We start from the raw sequence: 17,735 nt of genomic DNA, 5'->3' as shown, positions 1-17,735 counted from the left end.
GGGTCCCTTTACCTTTACCTTTACCAGCTGCTAATGACAGTGGTTTTAAGAGTGTTGATATACCACCAATTGTATTTGGATAGCCATTGATCTTACGCCTTACGTCAATGGTTCTCAAACTTTTTTCACTGGGCCACACTTTCATAATACATATTTGTTCACACCACACCAATTTTTTCATTAATAAGAAATACATTGAAAAATACAATTCAGATTGTCCTCAGCATCACTTGATGTTCTTGCTCTCATTATGAAAAGATATCTATCCATATTCTGTAAATATTTTTTTTATTAAACAAATTACAAACTTACATATACATACACATACACATATACAAATACATACAATCACATAATACAAGTACACATTAAACATACCTACACAAATAGATATAATTTCATGTAATATTAGTCCAAGTAATTTTTATTAAATGAATTCTTTAAAAATAATATCTTATTCTAGCCTCCTGATTACTTCAGTAAGGCTAGAATTGTTCATAGTTCCTTCCTAGGGCTTCCTAGTCTGTAAATAAATAAAACAAAATAAAAAATTCTTTCCATTAGCACCTTAGAGAAAGAATTTTTTTAATTTTTGGAAAGAATTTTTAATTTTTTAATTTTTAATTTTGTTTTGACTATGGCAGACCAACACGGCTACCCACCTGTAACTGTAAATAAATGATACTATACTACGCTGAAATGGTTAGATGTTTCTTTGATTGTTTGTGAATCTTGCTGCCACACTTGGCATCCTCTGCAGCCACACCGGTGTGGCGTTTCATACCCTTTAATATCTATACGAAGCTGCTGAGTGGAGTCATCAAGAGATGTGGAGTGTGTTGTCAGATTGCAACTCTATTTCTGACTGCAGCAATGGAGTGGATGAGAGCAAATAATCTGAAGCTCAATCCACTGGTGTACAGTTAAGGGACATAGCTGAGTGAAGTTCAACCTGTTCTGGAAGGTGTTGCATTCCCCTTAAAGGAACAGGTATACAACTTGGGGATATTCCTGAACCCACTGCTGTCACTGGAGACACAAATGGCATCGGTGATTCAGAGTGCCTTCCATCCGACCCTATCCGGACAGGGACAACCTAGTTTCTTTCCATTGTCTATGCTCTGGAGAGCTCTAGGTTAGATTATTATGCCTTTGAAATCAGTTCAGAAACTGCAGCTGTAATGCAGAATTCAGTGGCCAGATTATTGATTAGGACCAGAACGTCTGAGCATTTTGCATTGATTCTGACCTACTGCGCAATTAGTTCCTGGATTCAGTTCAAAGTGCTACTTTTGACCTGTAAAGCCTTGTGTGTCTCAGAACCCCAATACCTCAGGCACCACCTCTCCTTATGTAAACCATCCCAGGCTCTGCAGTCTTCATCAGCAACCCATCTCCATCTGCCACATACCAGGAAGGTGGGGAGGGCAGCTGCACAAGACCAGGCTTTTTCAGTGCTCCCCTCTCCTCATCTGTGAAATGCTCTCCTGGCACCAGACTTGCCCATTTTTAGGTATCAGGGTAGGGTGTTTTTATTTATCCAGGCTTTAGATGGTTAAGTTAGCCACCACCATGGTGCTCATCTTTTAGTGGGGTTGGATAGGACTTTTCCTCCTCATTGGATATTTGGGTGAATTTTGTGTTGTACATTGTTTTTCTTTTCTTAGTCACTTTTTACACACAAAAAAAGTCTCAAACAAATTCAATCCATAATATAATAATACTACTAGTTTGGGAGAGGGCACAATCTAAGGTATGTAGGATCTTGCAGGCTTTAAAGGTTACAACAAGCACCTTGCTTCTTCGATTAAGGTGGGACGAAGAATGGATTGCCTTGATCTTATGCCACCTATGCTATCTGTCAGGTGTATGGGTTCCTAGTACAGGTGGGCTAAGATCAGGGCAATCTGCACTGTTTTTCTCAACCTAAAGTAAACACGCACCCCACTTATTAATGTGCTATATACCCAGATTGCTTCTTTTTTCCCAGAGATCCAGAATTGATACACCTGACTTACACAGTCCTAATTACCCTGCATTCCATGCATCCTTGTTATTTCCCAGAAGCAAATTGTAAACAGGACCTAATGTGCGAGCTGTCTTGCACTTGCACCAGCAACAGCTGCAACATGGCACTAATTCCCAGTGTTGCCAAAATTTCAGAAATCAGGGGGAGAAGAGGAGAAGGAGGAAGCTGAAGAGGGAACAGGGTTTAGTGAGCAGACTGTGGCAGAAGGCAGTCCAGACTCACAGGAGAGGAGCAGGGCAGGAGACAGAGATGAGGCAGACTGCTGAAGAATCCAAGGAGTCTCCCCCTTCTGCTGCAACCAGCTCCCCTCTCCCCTGATCACCAGAACACACACCAATCCCACCACCAATCCCCTGGCACTGAGCCTTCTTCCTTTGGGAGTTCCCCAACTGGTGCCACCCACCACTCCTCTGCAACCAACCAGTCCAGGACACATGTTTGCATATAATGTATCCATGCAGATTCAGTAACACAGTCCAAATATACAGGTATTCTCCATCTGAATAAATTATTATTATTATTTTTTATTAAGAATTTATAGGATTTTCCAATTTTAAAAAAACCAATTAAAAACAATACAATACAATACATGGTTAAACACTCCAGACTCCCCCCTCTCCCACCGAGGGGAGCAACAGAAACTAAACCCCCCTCTCACAGAGGTAACAAAAATCATTTCACATTTAACCATATTTTTTCCAAATCATAGCGTGAAGCTGATCCATCTCATCATTTTTTCTATTTAACATTTCTCTACTTCTGCCTCATAATACTTCTGTATTTTCTCATTGTCCTCCATCTGAATAAATTAAATTGGTAACTCTATCCCCTATCTCTTTTTTCCATCTCACTTCTCTGGGTCCCTTAATTAATACAGATTCATTGGCTTTGGACCCTTAAGTTCTGCTTTCCCACTTAAGTTTTTTCACACCAGAAATAACAGACATTGTTCAGTGGCAGAGTGCTAGGTTCAATTCCTGGCATCTTTAGTTAAAGGTTCTCAGATAACAGGGCTGGGCAAGACCTCTGCCTGAGACCCACTTCCAGGTAACGCAGGCAATATTGGATGACATGGATTAGTGGTCTGGCTCAATAGGAGGCAATTCCATATAGTCATATGTATACGACTTTCTGTTCCTGGAACAATCTCCACCTGATATAATTATCCCAGTTCAACAATATGCTATTTCTTAGACCAGAAACAAGCTGTGTGCACACATTCCCTCCTCTCCTTTATCCTCCCATTTCCTTCTCATGCATCTTAATTCAATATTTATGGGGTTTGTTAAACCACAGTATTGCATGAGCAGTCCCTACAAACCAGAAGATCAAACCACAGTTTGATGCTGAGTTGATACTCTGGTTTGTAGGAATTCCTTAATCATAAGAAACTATGGTTTAACAAACCTCAGACGTATTAAATTGAGGTGCAAGAGAGAAGAGATGGAGGCATGTATGTCTGACTGTTATCCTGGGGTCGTGACATCTAAACCAGGGGTGGGAAACCTGTGGGCCTCTAGATGCTACTAGGATACAACTTGCATCATTCCTAACTGCACACTGGCTAAGGTTAATGGAAGATAGAATCCAAAAACATTTAGAGGCCCACAGGATATATATATACAGTGGTACCTCAGGTTACATACGCTTCAGGTTACAAACTCCGCTAACTCAGAAATAACGCTTCAGGTTAAGAACTTTGCTTCAGGATAAGAACAGAAATTGTGCTGTGGCGGCACAGTGGCAGCGGGAGGCCTCATTAGCTAAAGTGATGCTTCAGGTTAAGAACAGTTTCAGGTTAAGAATGGACCTCCGGAACGAATTAAGTACTTAACCAGAGGTACCACTGTATCCTTGATTTAAACTAAGCCCCTCAGTCAAGCAACCTCTCTCTCCTGCTTAAGAACCTTCTTCTAACCACTTTTCTAGACCACAATGACCTCACTTTTCCTGTGACGTCTGCTACAAGTTAATATTCCTCAGCTTAATCCTTCCTTTTCCATCAATTAGTTTGTTCCAAGATTATAGTGCTAAGGACGTACTGTCTTTAAAAATTAATGCATGCCACGTTTGTAATATAATTACCACTGGTTGTTTAAATATGATTTCTTTTTCCTTTGAGGAGCAAAATCTGCATGGTTTCAGTCCACAGGCCACTTTCTCAGGTTGTTGCATTGGCTATCATCAGTTAGTCTGAGCTTGAATACAAATTCCCAGTCACCCACATTGATGCTGATTTGGCTAGCCAATAAATCAAACAATGGTGATAGTGAGAGTGTGAGTTGTTTCTGAAGCCAAAATGGCAGTAGAACAGCAGCAGGAAGAAGGAAGGATAGTAGTGAAAGAAAATGGGAACAGGGTACTGCAGGACTAGGAAGCTGGAGGCAGAGGGGGGGGGGACAAGCGCCAAGGTTCAAGAGCGGTGGAATTGTGATTTAGGGAAAGGAATAATACATATGGGGCAGGTGGACTTAAGAACGCCTCAGCTGATGCTTTTGAAGTGGGTTTGAAGAACAGGGTTGTGACATGTAAGAGGTTATTGTGGCCAAAGATGTCTTTGAGGCAGGCAGGCAGGCACGCACTCTGTTGGCTGTCACTGGCAGCCTTTGCATAACCAAATTGGACAGTGGCTCCTTCAGGTGTCTGGTTCTCAAGAGTTTACAAAAAAACTGGGACAAAATGCTAGGGTATATATGTTTTTAATGCAAGGAATCCTCCCTGTTTTTAGGAACTTGTGGTTACCCTAATTGGCAGGTAAGAGAAACCTCACACCACTCCCAAGTTGCATGATCCCTATGAAGGCTGGAAATAAGCATTTTCAAGTCAGCATATTGAGGCCAGTGTCTGCCTTAACTGACAGGCTGTTTCTTATTTTAAAAGGGGAACACAATCTAGATTAGATTATTTCCTTTGTGAGCCCAGTTCATTGTTTTACTGCTCCTTTCACCCATTCTGCAATGTGTCCCTCCCCAGAGTCATCTATTTTGTACATATCTTTATGAAATCCTCTTTTGCTGAGCACGGTAGATTTGATCAGTGTGCTAATGAATGGGGTTGATCATATATGGGATCTGAGTGGGTTCATGCCTCCTGTCTTTGTTTTCCTATACCTCTATGATCACTTAACCTTCTGAGCTTATTTTGTAGGCCATAAAAGGGAAACTATCCCTTAACTGCTGTTCTCCTTTTTTATTTATTAAACACACAGCAGGCATCACATTGAAACTGCAGTGCAAAAAAGAAAGAAAGATATCGATTCTGCCCCTCCCCATCTGCCAAAAATAATTTGAGAATTAAGTCTACCTCGTTGACAATTGCAACTGCATTTGTGATCTGTTACTGCTGCCTTGTTTCATTCCGTTCTTGCCCAGTATTGAGAAATAAAACAGAAACACATTGAGCTCGCATCGTGCGCTGTTGCCACACTGCTGCTCTAATGGGCTTACTGACCACAACCTACGGGGGCCAGAATGTGTCAACAGCAAAAGGGCCAACCTCAATCACTGCCTGTGCTTTTTTACTAAGTTGTTACATGTCTAATTCTTTGCAGCTTAGTGCTCCTGCTGCTCTGGCTGCTCCTGTCCAAGGCTCACATCTTGCAGCAGCCTTTCCTACCCCCTGTTGTGCCACAAAGGTCCCAGCAGGAAGTCTTTCAGTGGAGCAGACAAGCCACAGTCTAGAGCAAATAGGGCATCACAATTTCCTAATAAGATGACTTACCAGATTGCAGCCAGAGTGGGGTGGGGTGACTCTGTACAGTTTTCATTTAACCACTTCCCTCCTCAAGCCCCAGGATTTCCACTTGTGTCAAAACCCTAAATCGAGCCCAAATCAAATGGCATTTTATTCCTTCACAAAGTGTTGCCTCCTTAGCTTTGGCTGTCATAAAGCCCCATCTATTCCTTTGCCAATTAATTAAATCTAGTAGTGACTGATGTCACTCCCTCCATCGTAGGCTCCTTGGTGTCAAAGGGGATGAACTCTACTTAGAGTGGGGTGGGATGCGGAGAGGAAGTTCGTTACTTACGATTGCCTGCTCGGGGCATTGATTCTGCTTACAGAATGCCAGCGCTGAAGTGGTTAAATGACTTGAACATGGCTTGGTTTCCTGCCTGCACTTGTAGTGGCCTAAGGCGGTGCCTGCTGTTTAGGAGTGAAAGAGAGCGCCTTGCCTCGTCCCAGGTGGCAGACAGGCAAACCATGTTATTAAGAAGCAGAGATCGCAAAACCTTGATCTTCACAAAAAAGGCCCCATAATTAGTCCCTAGCATGAGAATAAATGGCATTCCACATCAGCAAGGAAGGAAAAAAACAAGCCTCCTTCAGATTTCATTAAGTGATTGGTAATATTGACAGTTTTTAGGATCTCGCAGGGACCTCTTTGTTATTTGAGCCACTTCGGCTCCACACTTTCTCTTTCTATGGTACTTTAAAGTTTAGGGACATGTTCCAGGAGCCTCGCACTCTGGCTTTTAAGGGGAGATGTTGATGTCTTGATAAAGCAAGCCATATGGTCAAATGGAGCTGGGTAAATAAGCGCTTGTTTACACAGTGTGATCATCATCACTACCTTCTCTGAGCCTGATCCAAAGCTCAGTGAGCAGAAGCGATGCAGGACATTGCATTTTGACAACCAAGGGATTTGAGGCAGGCTCATTCAGAACAATGTATTAATTCTGTAATACCGGCTTCTGTTTTGCACTCGGGGGGGGGGGGAATGACATATTGAAAAATATGCGTTAGGCCAGCTTACATTTCCACAATCTGTGTTTGGGGCTCTTGATATGCATATATAAATATATGAGACGGCAAATGTTGTTATGTGTGCGGTTGAGGAGCGGGGGTGGAATCTATCAAGTCATGTCCATTTTACAGGTTTGATTTGCAGCCATTCCCAGTAGGGACAGCATCCTGTCTAGTTAAGTCATCTAGTTTAGTCAAGAAATTGCTTTGGTAACTTTCAAGGATACTCCTTCCCCCAAAGGTTTGATCCATTTCATTTTATGAATCTCCTGGGGCATCTACTGCTATTCCTAACTCAGATTAGTGATTCCAGCCTTTTCTTCTTCTATTTTTTGGCAACCTGGGAAGTTCATCAGACCCACAAACTAATTCAGGCACCAGCTGCAATTTTGCCTTTAGATCCTTTATGCAGATGAACATAATAGCACAATGTATTTGAAACAACAATAACAAGATGTGATAGAGCGTGTCCATATTGCCTCGTTGGGTGTGTTTTGCTGTGAAAAGGCTTTAAGTACTGCAGCCACCTCTCCCTTAAGATGAAATCGCAAATCCTAGGCTGCAAAACACACTGTACCTTTAAACCGGCTTTGAAGCACACTCTTTTCCTCAGAGAATTCTGGGCACTGTAGCTTACCCCTCACAGAGTTACAATTCTCTGAAACCCTTAACAAACTACAGTGCCCAGAATGATTTGAGGGAAAGAATGAACTCTGAACGTGCTTTAAAGGTATAGTGTTGTAAGCATGATCTCTGTCCTTTATCTGTTTTCGTATATAGGCTTTGAAAATGTCCTACCAATTTGCACACACCAGAAGCCTTCTTTGGGGATTCTTTGCCCTGCATGAGTTTGATCCCATGAGAGGAAGGTTGGGAGTTTTCTCCCTGGCCCTGCCCACTTTATTGCATCCCTGACAGTGTTTCCAGAGCTCTCCACTCCTGAAGCGGCAAACCCACTATTCACGTAAGCTCCCTACAAGCTTTGGAACCCTAAAAGACCAGAGTTCTAAGCTGTGTGGACAACCTACATGAGTCAAAAAGCCACCCCACTGCAGAAGTACAGTCTTGGAACACATGGATGGCTGCAAGAGCATCAAATGCAGTGCAACATAAGGAGTGTGGCCAGGAAATGCAACCCCCCCCCCAAAAAAAACTTTGCATTTACTGGATTTTTTTTCCACTAGAATCATATGTAGTAAATCCCCACTGTTCACATTTAACAAACGGTTAAACCACAGAGTCTAGGGCTTGCCGATCAGAAGGTCGGCGGTTCGAATCCCTGCGATGGGGTGAGCTCCTGTTGTTCGGTCCCAGCTCCTGCCCACCTAGCAGTTCGAAAGCACGTCAAAGTGCAAGTAGATAAATAGGGACCGCTCTGGCGGGAAGGTAAACGGCGTTTCCGTGCGCTGCTCTGGTTCGCCAGAAAGCGGCTTTGTCATGCTGGCCACATGACCCGGAAGCTGTCTGCGGACAAACGCCGGCTCCATTGGCCTATAAAGCGAGATGAGCGCCGCAACCCCAGAGTCGGACACGACTGGACCTAATGGTCAGGGGTCCCTTTACCTTTACCTAAGTAAAGAAAAGTTGACTTGCTCAAGTCTGCTAAGCAGTATTATCTCTATTGAACCTCAGTGGCACTTTAATTCTGCAATGGCCTATGCTTTCTTTGAAATGACTTGCACTAGTAAACAAAATATTTCTATTACTGTATAATAATTTAAGAATAATGTTTTATTTCTGTAGTACATAAGTTTTAAAGCTGCCCCTTTTGAGTTCAGGTTGGTAATGCTGATGCAGTGTACAGTTCCAAATACTGATGGAATTTATTTCATTTGTTTTTATTTGATGCATGCCTAAATTACCAAGCCTGTGTTGTTTTCCGGATTTAGCATTTTCTGGATAGAGCATGCCAAGCTTTGTGTGCAATTCAGATGAAGAGATTTCCTTCACTTTTACTTAAACCTGTGGATTTTTATTGATCTGAGAAGTAAAAAACAGGACACCCAAACTTTGGTTGATTTACTAGTTCTAAACAATAAAGACTAACATCAGTTTTGACAACAAACAAAACGAGTTTCTGTTCTATTGGTTATGTTTAAAAGATTTCAGTTTCAAACCAAACAGAACTTGTGGTTATTCTGTCAGATATTTATATAGCCACGGGGGCGCCATAGTCATGCACCGCATACATCATTGTATTTTTAAAATGTACTTAATGAACTTTTTTTTTTCTCTTCTGGTAACTACTTCATTGCCTTAAATGAATGCATTCCATTAGAATTTGTAACAAATGAGTACTTTGTGTTTGCATTAATGCCAAACACGTTTAACAAATTTTTAACAAGGAACCCTGGCAAGAAGCCAAACTCCTAGAGGGACACTGAAGGAATGCTATAAATTTAAACTGGATTTTACCTTTTCACTTAACTCAGCAAGTGTCTTAGGTGTCTTTGGCATCTTGGTATTTGCTGCTTTTCCATTTCGAGTTAGCTGAAAAATTGTATTATTTTGGGGGGGGGGTCAGAATTTTTTTTCCATAGCTAGTTCTGTTTGCTGGATACTTTTAACACACATGCAACTTGATGAGGAATCTTTGGTTAAGTCAGAGCTTTGATTAAATGTTGTGCTTGCGTGGTTTTTGCACTTAGGAAACTATGATTTTGAGAAAACTTCATTCACAATGGGAAACCTCTGTATGTCGGGACCAAGACTGCTTTAAGTCACGTCAGATCATACACTGCCATTAGGGGGGAAAATCACAGTTTTAGATTTATGCAGAAAGCAAACCCAGTAATGGTTTTCGAAAACCTCCTGATGCTGTGTCTTGTGTTCACAGCTGGGTTGCAAATTTCTGATGATGTTTGCAACTGCAGTTTTCTTGGGGGAAGTCTTACCCTCAGCTGCTCCGAAGTGATGATGACATTGTTGGCTGGAATGGTGGTACTCTGGAACTCCATCACATCCACGGTGTCATGTCTTAAGTAGTCCCACGGGAATCAGGTATGCTGCAATGTGGGCTGGCGCTGTGAAATTAATAGGTAGTTTCCAAACCACTCTGGCTACTTAGCAGAGAATGCTTCACGGAGAATTTCCAAGATGCTGGGTTACCACACAGCCTTTTATAGGGAAGCGGGGAAAGGAAGCACAGAGGCTACTAGGCTACATGCAAGGAATCCTTGCAACAGTGGGAGGATGGTTAACAAAGTGGTGGCCGGATTTCAGGCGTGTGGTAGGTGACCTGAAGCTGCCTGTTGGGATCGGAGGAACAAGGCTCTTCAGAAGCTGGGAGACATGGAACACACTGTGAGGGGCCTGGTGGATGCAGCGGTGAGAATGGAATGTGAAGGAGGGACCAACCGCACCAACCAATCACAGTACTGCGTAGGAAGAGAGCAAGGAGGCATCAGATAACTCTGGTTCAAATTTGGGGGACAATCTGACACAGGGAGTGGTGGTGCCCTTCAGCATAGGGATGGGGGAAGATGGTGGCCTTCCAGAAGTATACTGGAGGGGGGTAGGAAAGAAAGAGGATAATGATGGTGATAATTATAATAATAAAAATGAACTACCCATTCATTCCTTTCCCTTCTTTGGGCTTTCAGACACATGTTATGTGCATGAGCATACCCAGGCAGAACCAAAGAAGGTCACTGTAGGTCAATGTTGTTATTATTTTTTATAAACAGCTCTTTTCCCCATTAGCAGTTTTGCACAAAACAACTAAATAAAAACAACAACAAAGATTTGTGCATGCCTTGTGCTGGGCTTCCTACACCAAGGAGTGAGGCGGCTCCTAGAGAGCTGGTCTATCCGCTCTGTGTGGAGTGCTCACTGTGGAGCAACCCCTCTCTCACAGTAGATCACTTTTATGGGGAGAAAATCTGCAGCCTGCCAAGGAGTGTCTTGCCATCACAAAGAACAGCTAGACAGAAGGAGGCATAGGTGCCTGCGATCTCCAGACCCTTCCTCCAGTGCTGAAAGTTGTGGCCCTGAGAAGGTTGCTCTCAGCAATGGTTAGAAAGTAGAAAGCACCCAAGGAAACGTCACCAGACACATAAAGAGCTGCCCACAAACACTTGAAGCTAAAGTGTGCTTCAGTGCATCCACAGCTGGGCAAAGTATGAAGTCTTGTAGGATTTCGCCCCAGATTGGATTATGCCAGGATCTGCAACTTGCAGATCCGAAGGCAAAAAAGTGCAGATGAGAGAATGTCATGTAGATGCTGGGGAAATCCTGCAAGCATGAGGAGCTCCAAATCCACACTGAACTGCCATGTGGAAACACCCTAAGTCATGCTTAGCAATCAGCGCATTAATCCTTTCAAATATTGTCTGCTAATAATAGGGGGATATAAGAATTAGCAGATGGGGATGAAACCCTTTCAGGCAAGAGTAAGCTGTTGTTCTTGTGTCATCATATTCTTATGCCATGGAAAATGCAGAACACAAACACAATGATTTTACACTCTGAGCACAATAATGAATGTGCTTTCTTCAGTAAAGAGAGCTGAGAGCAAATTCAGGTGACAGATTTAAAGATATTAAGACAAAATGACAATGAAGTAACCTAATATTGTATGAAGGGTTGCTGGATAGTCCCAATGCTTAATTAGATATCAATTTCCCAGTAATAAAACCATTGTATATATTGATAAAATTATTTATAGACCACCTTTTGGGACATAGCTCACCCAGGGTGACTCTCAGTGTCATAAAAGCAAAATAAATATAATGATCTGAAATAATCACAATTAGTGGCATAGTAATTATTTTTAAAGACCAGTTAGAAGACTTTAAACAAAGACTTATAAAACAATTAAGCAGAACTATGCTTTAAACTAACTTTAAAATTATTTATTTGTTTGTTTGTTTGTTTGTTTACTGAATTGGTTAGTCGCTTTATCTTGCCCAGGGCAACCCATAGCAACTTACAACCAAACAGACAGTCAGACAACCCCCTCCCCCAAAAGATACATTAGTGCTAAGAGAAAAAGGAATACATTAAAAACATCCTGTCCACTTCTAAAAGGGCACAGATAGTTAAAGGCCAAAGGCCTTATTATAGAGGAAAGTTTTTGCCTTGCACCTAAAGATGTACTGAATAATGAGGGTGCCAGGTGAGCCTCCCTGGGGAGAGCATTCCACAAATGTGGCTTATGATTCTGGCTTGTTCCAAAGCTGGTAACCATAGTTTCCCAGTACATATGAAATGGGAAACTGTGGTTAATTAGAGACTTCCTGGTTTAATCCCAGGGCACTGAGAATGGAGGAGTGAAGGAGCTACAGGCACGGACAAAAGGATCATTCATTTCTTGGTTTATTAAATTCAGTTTTGACTGCCCAAATGCAGAAATCTCTCCCCTACCCCAGTCTTTCACTTACTTCCATGTCAGTTGTTTGCCTTCTATGTGGGCCCCATGTGTAATATGTCAGAAGAGGACACTTTTAAAATTTTGTTAATGAGTTTCTCTTGCCGCAAACATTTGGAAAGCATCTGGAACAGAATGGACATTAACCCAGATGTCAAAAATAGCCTGCATTTTACTACCATTATTAAACAGTTTCCCCTTTCACCCGTTTGTGTTTACCTTATCCCTCAGCGCCCTTCTGCAAATCACTCTGGAAAGGAAAGGGATGGAGGTACCAAGTGGGTTCATCAGGCAGCAGGTGTCTTTATTCCAAAGAAAAACAATCCGAAGAACAGTCGCAAACTATAGGACCCTTTTGCATCCTTCTGTTCCCAACATGCAATATTTACTCCGCAGTGCTGGTGCTGAGTGTCAGTCGCTTTTACCGAAGTCTCCTGAAGGTGTGCTGTGCTCAGCTTTAGAACAGGGTCATTCTTTGCGCTTCCACGTGGAAATCTGTTTTAGAGCCTCAGGTGTGCTCATGCACACAAGTTTGGGGCAGCACAGGTATGGGGCCTAATCCAGAATTCCAGCCTATGGAAAAGTGCCATTGCCCATACATAGAAATATGTGGTCCTGGTGCTAGAAACCCTGAGTCCTGTCATACAGTCTTTCTCTGTACAGCCAGGGTGGGGAATCGGTGACCCTTCAGATGCTGTGGACTCCCATCAGCCCCATCCAGCAAGGGTGCAGTTTCTACAGCAATGCCATACAGGTTGTCACACTTCTAGTTGCACACTGAGAGCGAGAGAGAGGAGTACTGGCAGTTGTACCTTGCGAATGGATGTTTCCCTCAGAATGTGGAAGAGGAAGAGTTTGGATTTGATATCCCGCTTTATCACTACCCGAAGGAGTCTCAAAGCGGCTAACATTCTCCTTTCCCTTCCTCCCCCACAACAAACACTGTGAGGTGAGTGAGGCTGAGAGACTTCAAAGAAGTGTGACTAGCCCCAGGTCACCCAGCAGCTGCATGTGGAGGAGCAGGGACGCAAACCCGGTTCACCAGATTACAAGTCCACCGCTCTTAACCACTACACCACGCTGGCTCCAAGTTACTTACTAGGAAAGTAGGTTCCCCTGAAATCAATGTATGAGTAGGTGGTTTGTTTATGACTGGAATGTGTCAGCGTTGTGTGTTCTGCATATACAGTAACCAGAGAGAAAGATGCAAACTACATTCCTAGCTCTAGCAGGTGTTGGAAAGCAAGATTCTTCTTCCTCCTTCTTGCACTTCTGTCATTTCTCCGTTTCTCTTTTTGTAGAAATGTGTGCAATTTCTTGATGAGTGTATCAGCCGATAGAGAAGAGGGGGAAGTTCATTCAAGTATTTTGATATTGCTTGCTGAAGTCTGAAGGGACAGCTAAATAACAAATCTGCCTTCTGCATTTTATTGCTCATCCTCATTCCTGTATTTGAGCAGAATGTTTGTTTCAACAACCTCAGTGAGTGTGAAGGGATGCTTCAGCTTGTAAAACATCAAAAACATTGGGAAATTGCAAACTTGTTTTATTCAGCTCCCAACCTGGTGCAAAGGGGGGGGGGTCATAGATTGTTCTTATAGTTGGAACATGTGCTTCTTGTTAATTCACATGGGTGCTTCCTGTGTATATATATCTCTTGGAGTAATCATTGGTGCCCAAAGAATGGGAACTACGTAGTTTGCAAAAGGCAAAGTGTGCTTTGACTTACTGTTTTCATAAAAAAGTTTGCAAAGGTTTTATGTGCCAGAACTAGTAACTTGATCTACTTCAGGAACTCCCAAACTTTCCAACTCTGTAGAAATCACTTCTTTTTGTGCCAGAGTTGGATCCGAACTTGTAATGAAGTCAATGGGAATCTCTCCATTAGCATGAAAAGGTTTTGGATAGGGCCCCAACAGTGTTAAACTGTTTGCAGTTTTCATTTACTTCACCAGTATAAACCAATAATTCTGCTTGAGAATAACCCCAGCTAATTACTTAAAAGTATATGTAATTCAAATACTGTTTTTTGCCATATCATTTTTATTGGTTTTATAAAGATACATTGATAAAATCCATTACATTATCTTTCATCTTTTAACATTTTGGCTTTTTCAAGCCATGACTTCCCTCAAACCCTTCACATGATTTTCTAACATCTATTACTTATATTTATACTTCTTAAATCTATCATTGCTATAAATCATCACATTCAACTTAATCACTATAATTTCATATCTGCAACAATATTTCTTCATGAATCTACAAAGCTTCCTGTAATCCTATCAACATATTTAACTGTGTAATTCAAATACTGTTATTGTTGTTGTTGCAGCTGTTGTTGTAATGTTTTAGTTTTGCAGGCTTTTACAGTTTTAACAGGATTGGATTAATGCAAAGGATTTAGATGTGCAAAGTATGAAATACTGGGACATATTGGTGGCAATTGCTTAGGTTGTGAGGTTAGCACATTGAGTGCCAACAGGAGAGATAGGACTATACCAGCTCCAAGTTTCTATGACTCTTGGCCTGGATGCATAGTCCCAAATAGTTTTGGTTCTGAGAATTCAGAAAATACTATTTACCGCATTCCATTTAAAACACACACACACACTAGGGCTAGCAACTTGAAAGGTTATACAGTGGTACCTTGGGTTACAAACGCTTCAGGTTACAAACACTTCGGGTTACAAACTCTGCTAACCCGGAAGTAGTATACCTCGGGTTGAGAACTTTGCCCCAGGATGAGAACAGAAATCGTGTGGTGGCAGTGGGGCAGCAGCAGGAAGCCCCATTAGCTAAAGTGGTACCTCAGGTTAAGAACGGTTTCAGGTTAAGAACGGACCTCCAGAACGAGTTAAGTTTGTAACCCGAGGTACCACTGTACGTCGTCTCTATATTATGTAACCAGATGTAAATTGTCCTTGTATGTCTTCACATGTGTATTTTTTAGGTCAAAGAAAAACTTTAAAAATAATCTTTTCAGACACATCATTTATTTAAAACTACAGACAGAAGCATGTTATGCTCAGTGTTGTACTATTCACAGACATATTGGAAATGCATTTTATAACAGCATACGGATACTCTTAGGTAATTCTATGGATATTGTCTGAACCACAGACTTACATTTAATGTGCTAATAAACCGTGAAGCATTCATTTTTAATTTTCTTCCTGTGTGATGGAAGGAAAAAAGCGTACTAAATAAGACTATTTCCAGGTACAGTACTGAAGTAATGCATATCGTTTTTAAAATAAAGAGGGAAAGACTATACCTTGATTTTACATTTTGCTGCAATTGGTTAGGATCCAGATTTCTAATTTACGTCACTTATCTTTGGGGAAAGGCTGTGGAGTCTACAATAGTTATTGCCATGGGTAGTACAATACTGAACCAAGGTGTCTCTGAAGCTGAAATTTGCTTTAAATGTATGGTTTGTACGCAGCCCTTGATATAACTGTATCATTCTCTAAAGCTATATCTATAGATGTGGCCTCCATGGCCAAGAGCACAAGTCTTCAACTGTGCCTTTCCTGGGCAAGGATAGCTTAGCCATGCACTGAGTGACAACTGAGGCTATTTTAGTGCCTTCTGTGTGGAGCTTCCTTTATGACTGGTTTGGAGGCTGCAGCTGGGGCAGAATATCATGACAGGTGACAGTGGTGCCCCTTACACTGTCTTCACCCCTGTATTCAGCTGGGGTTACAAATTTCTACAGTTCTGGCTTCTGATGCCTTACTACATGGGCTGAATCCCAAGAATATTCTACAAGTAGAATGACTTCTGCTCATGCAATGCAACTTCTCCAGGGGTTGTAGGAACCCCCCCCAGAGCAGGTTTTTTTTTTGTTTTTTGTTTTTTGTTTTTTTGAGGGGGTGTAAGGCTATATTGGGAGGAAGTAGAGGGAGAATAAGTTCCATTGCATGAGTGGAAATCATTCTGCTCATACATTATTTTTGTTGGCTGCAACCCAGTACCTGAAACTTAGCCTTCCTACTGAGATAGCTCCAGTTTGCTGGTAGAAGGGATAAAGTGACCCACTTCAGGTTCTTCATGAAAAAGCAGACTACCCCTCTATATGCATCTCCATTGCAGATAACTATAGATCAGGGGCCTCCACAGATAGAATGGTGAAATATTCCTTTTGTCTGTTTAATCATCTACCTATCACCTTTCTCTAAAACTACTCAAGATGGCATCTGACCAAACAGAAACAATACAATAAAAAGTGAAATGAAATAAAAGTGTGGCTGCAGGAAGCCTTCGCTGACCTGAACTGGGTCCTGCTGTGTCTCCAGAAACTATGTGAGCTCACCATTTTGGATGGCTTCTTGTTTTGCTGCAGTTATCAAGAGGAGCTGGAGAAAGAAGCAAACGCAAGGCAGCACTGCAGGACCATGGGAGGCGAGAGAGAAGAGGATGATTTGCTGCCGTGGGGATCTGAATGCAGTCGCCACTCTTGGAGCTCCACCCCCCAAAAGATCACAGAAGTGGGCGGGGCACATGAAGGTTGCCATCAAACAATAAGCTGCACAAACGGGTGTCCTTCTCTATTATTTCTTGTAATATGTTATGAAGTCAGATACTTTGGAAAACAATTAAGGGGACTTGATTGGAAATTAGAAGAACTTCGTTTCCTTTAATGGGGTCGTATGAATTATTCCAATTTTTTTTAGAAAAAGAAAGGGGAAAAAAGAAAACTGAGTTACCATCTGTTCCGAACATTACTAAATGAAGTTAATTAAAGTGGGATCTTTAATTTGACAGATTTGTATTAATTTTAATCTGTAGTTGAGGTTCCATTAGCTGCAGTATCATTGTCTGCTGTTTCTGGTTAGTTTCTTCTAAAGTATCACTTCTAAAGCACTAGATTATTACAGGGACTAGCAAGCTGTTTCATAATGGTGTCGGCATTAGTCATACCCCCAGTGATGTGGGCTTTTCAGGGTAATAAAAACAAAGTCTTTGCCCTCCTCTGTTTCTTTACTGTGACTCAAGCCATTTTGATAGTGTAACCAATATTAAGCTCTGGGCCAGGTTGGAAATGAAATCAATTTTTACTACTAATATCTGTTGGCGTATGAAAATATGGTGTGTGTCTCTGACAATGCATGGGGCATCTAACAGTGCGATCCTATACATATCTAGTTAGAAGTAAGTCCCATAGAACTCAGTGGGGCTTACTCCCAGGTAACTGTGTAGGACTGCAGCCTAAAACGATTAGCAATTATTTGTATACAGTGGTTGATGTATGTCTGGAAGATAAAAGCTTGAAGCAAGAATCGATACATGTAAACGAGCATCTATGAAGATGCACCAAACTTTTATCATCCAGATGCACAACAGTATTTAATATAAAAGCTGGGACTCTTGATTTTTTTTCTCATTCAAAAGAATGTCGTGATTATTAAATATATGCATTGGGTCTCCTTTACGGGAAGGGACTCTTCCTCATTGTTCTCTGAACAGGGAAACAATACGTACCATGATTTATAATGTATTTTAGATGTTAAACAAAGAAGTATCGATGAATGAGTAGATAATTGAAAATTATCTCTGTCATCCAGCAAATTATAATAAATGTGAACATGT

General features: G+C 41.6%; 1 protein-coding gene across 8 annotated transcripts in view; it reads left to right on the top strand.

Annotated features, from left to right (window-relative positions):
• ERC2 (ELKS/RAB6-interacting/CAST family member 2) overlaps positions 1–16,823 on the top strand; it is a 519,409-nt gene extending 502,586 nt beyond the window's left edge. For all 8 annotated transcript variants that reach the window (XR_004426010.1, XR_004426009.1, XR_004426011.1 and 5 more), the window contains one exon: positions 16,489–16,823. The gene's annotated coding sequence lies outside the window, so the exon portion shown is untranslated. The remainder of the gene's footprint in view (positions 1–16,488) is intronic.
• Positions 16,824–17,735: the final 912 nt, after the last annotated feature.

The sequence above is a fragment of the Lacerta agilis genome, chromosome 2 (genome assembly GCF_009819535.1).
Source record: "Lacerta agilis isolate rLacAgi1 chromosome 2, rLacAgi1.pri, whole genome shotgun sequence".
Classification (NCBI taxonomy): Eukaryota; Metazoa; Chordata; class Lepidosauria; order Squamata; family Lacertidae; genus Lacerta; species Lacerta agilis.
This window is presented reverse-complemented; position numbering and strand designations above follow the sequence as displayed.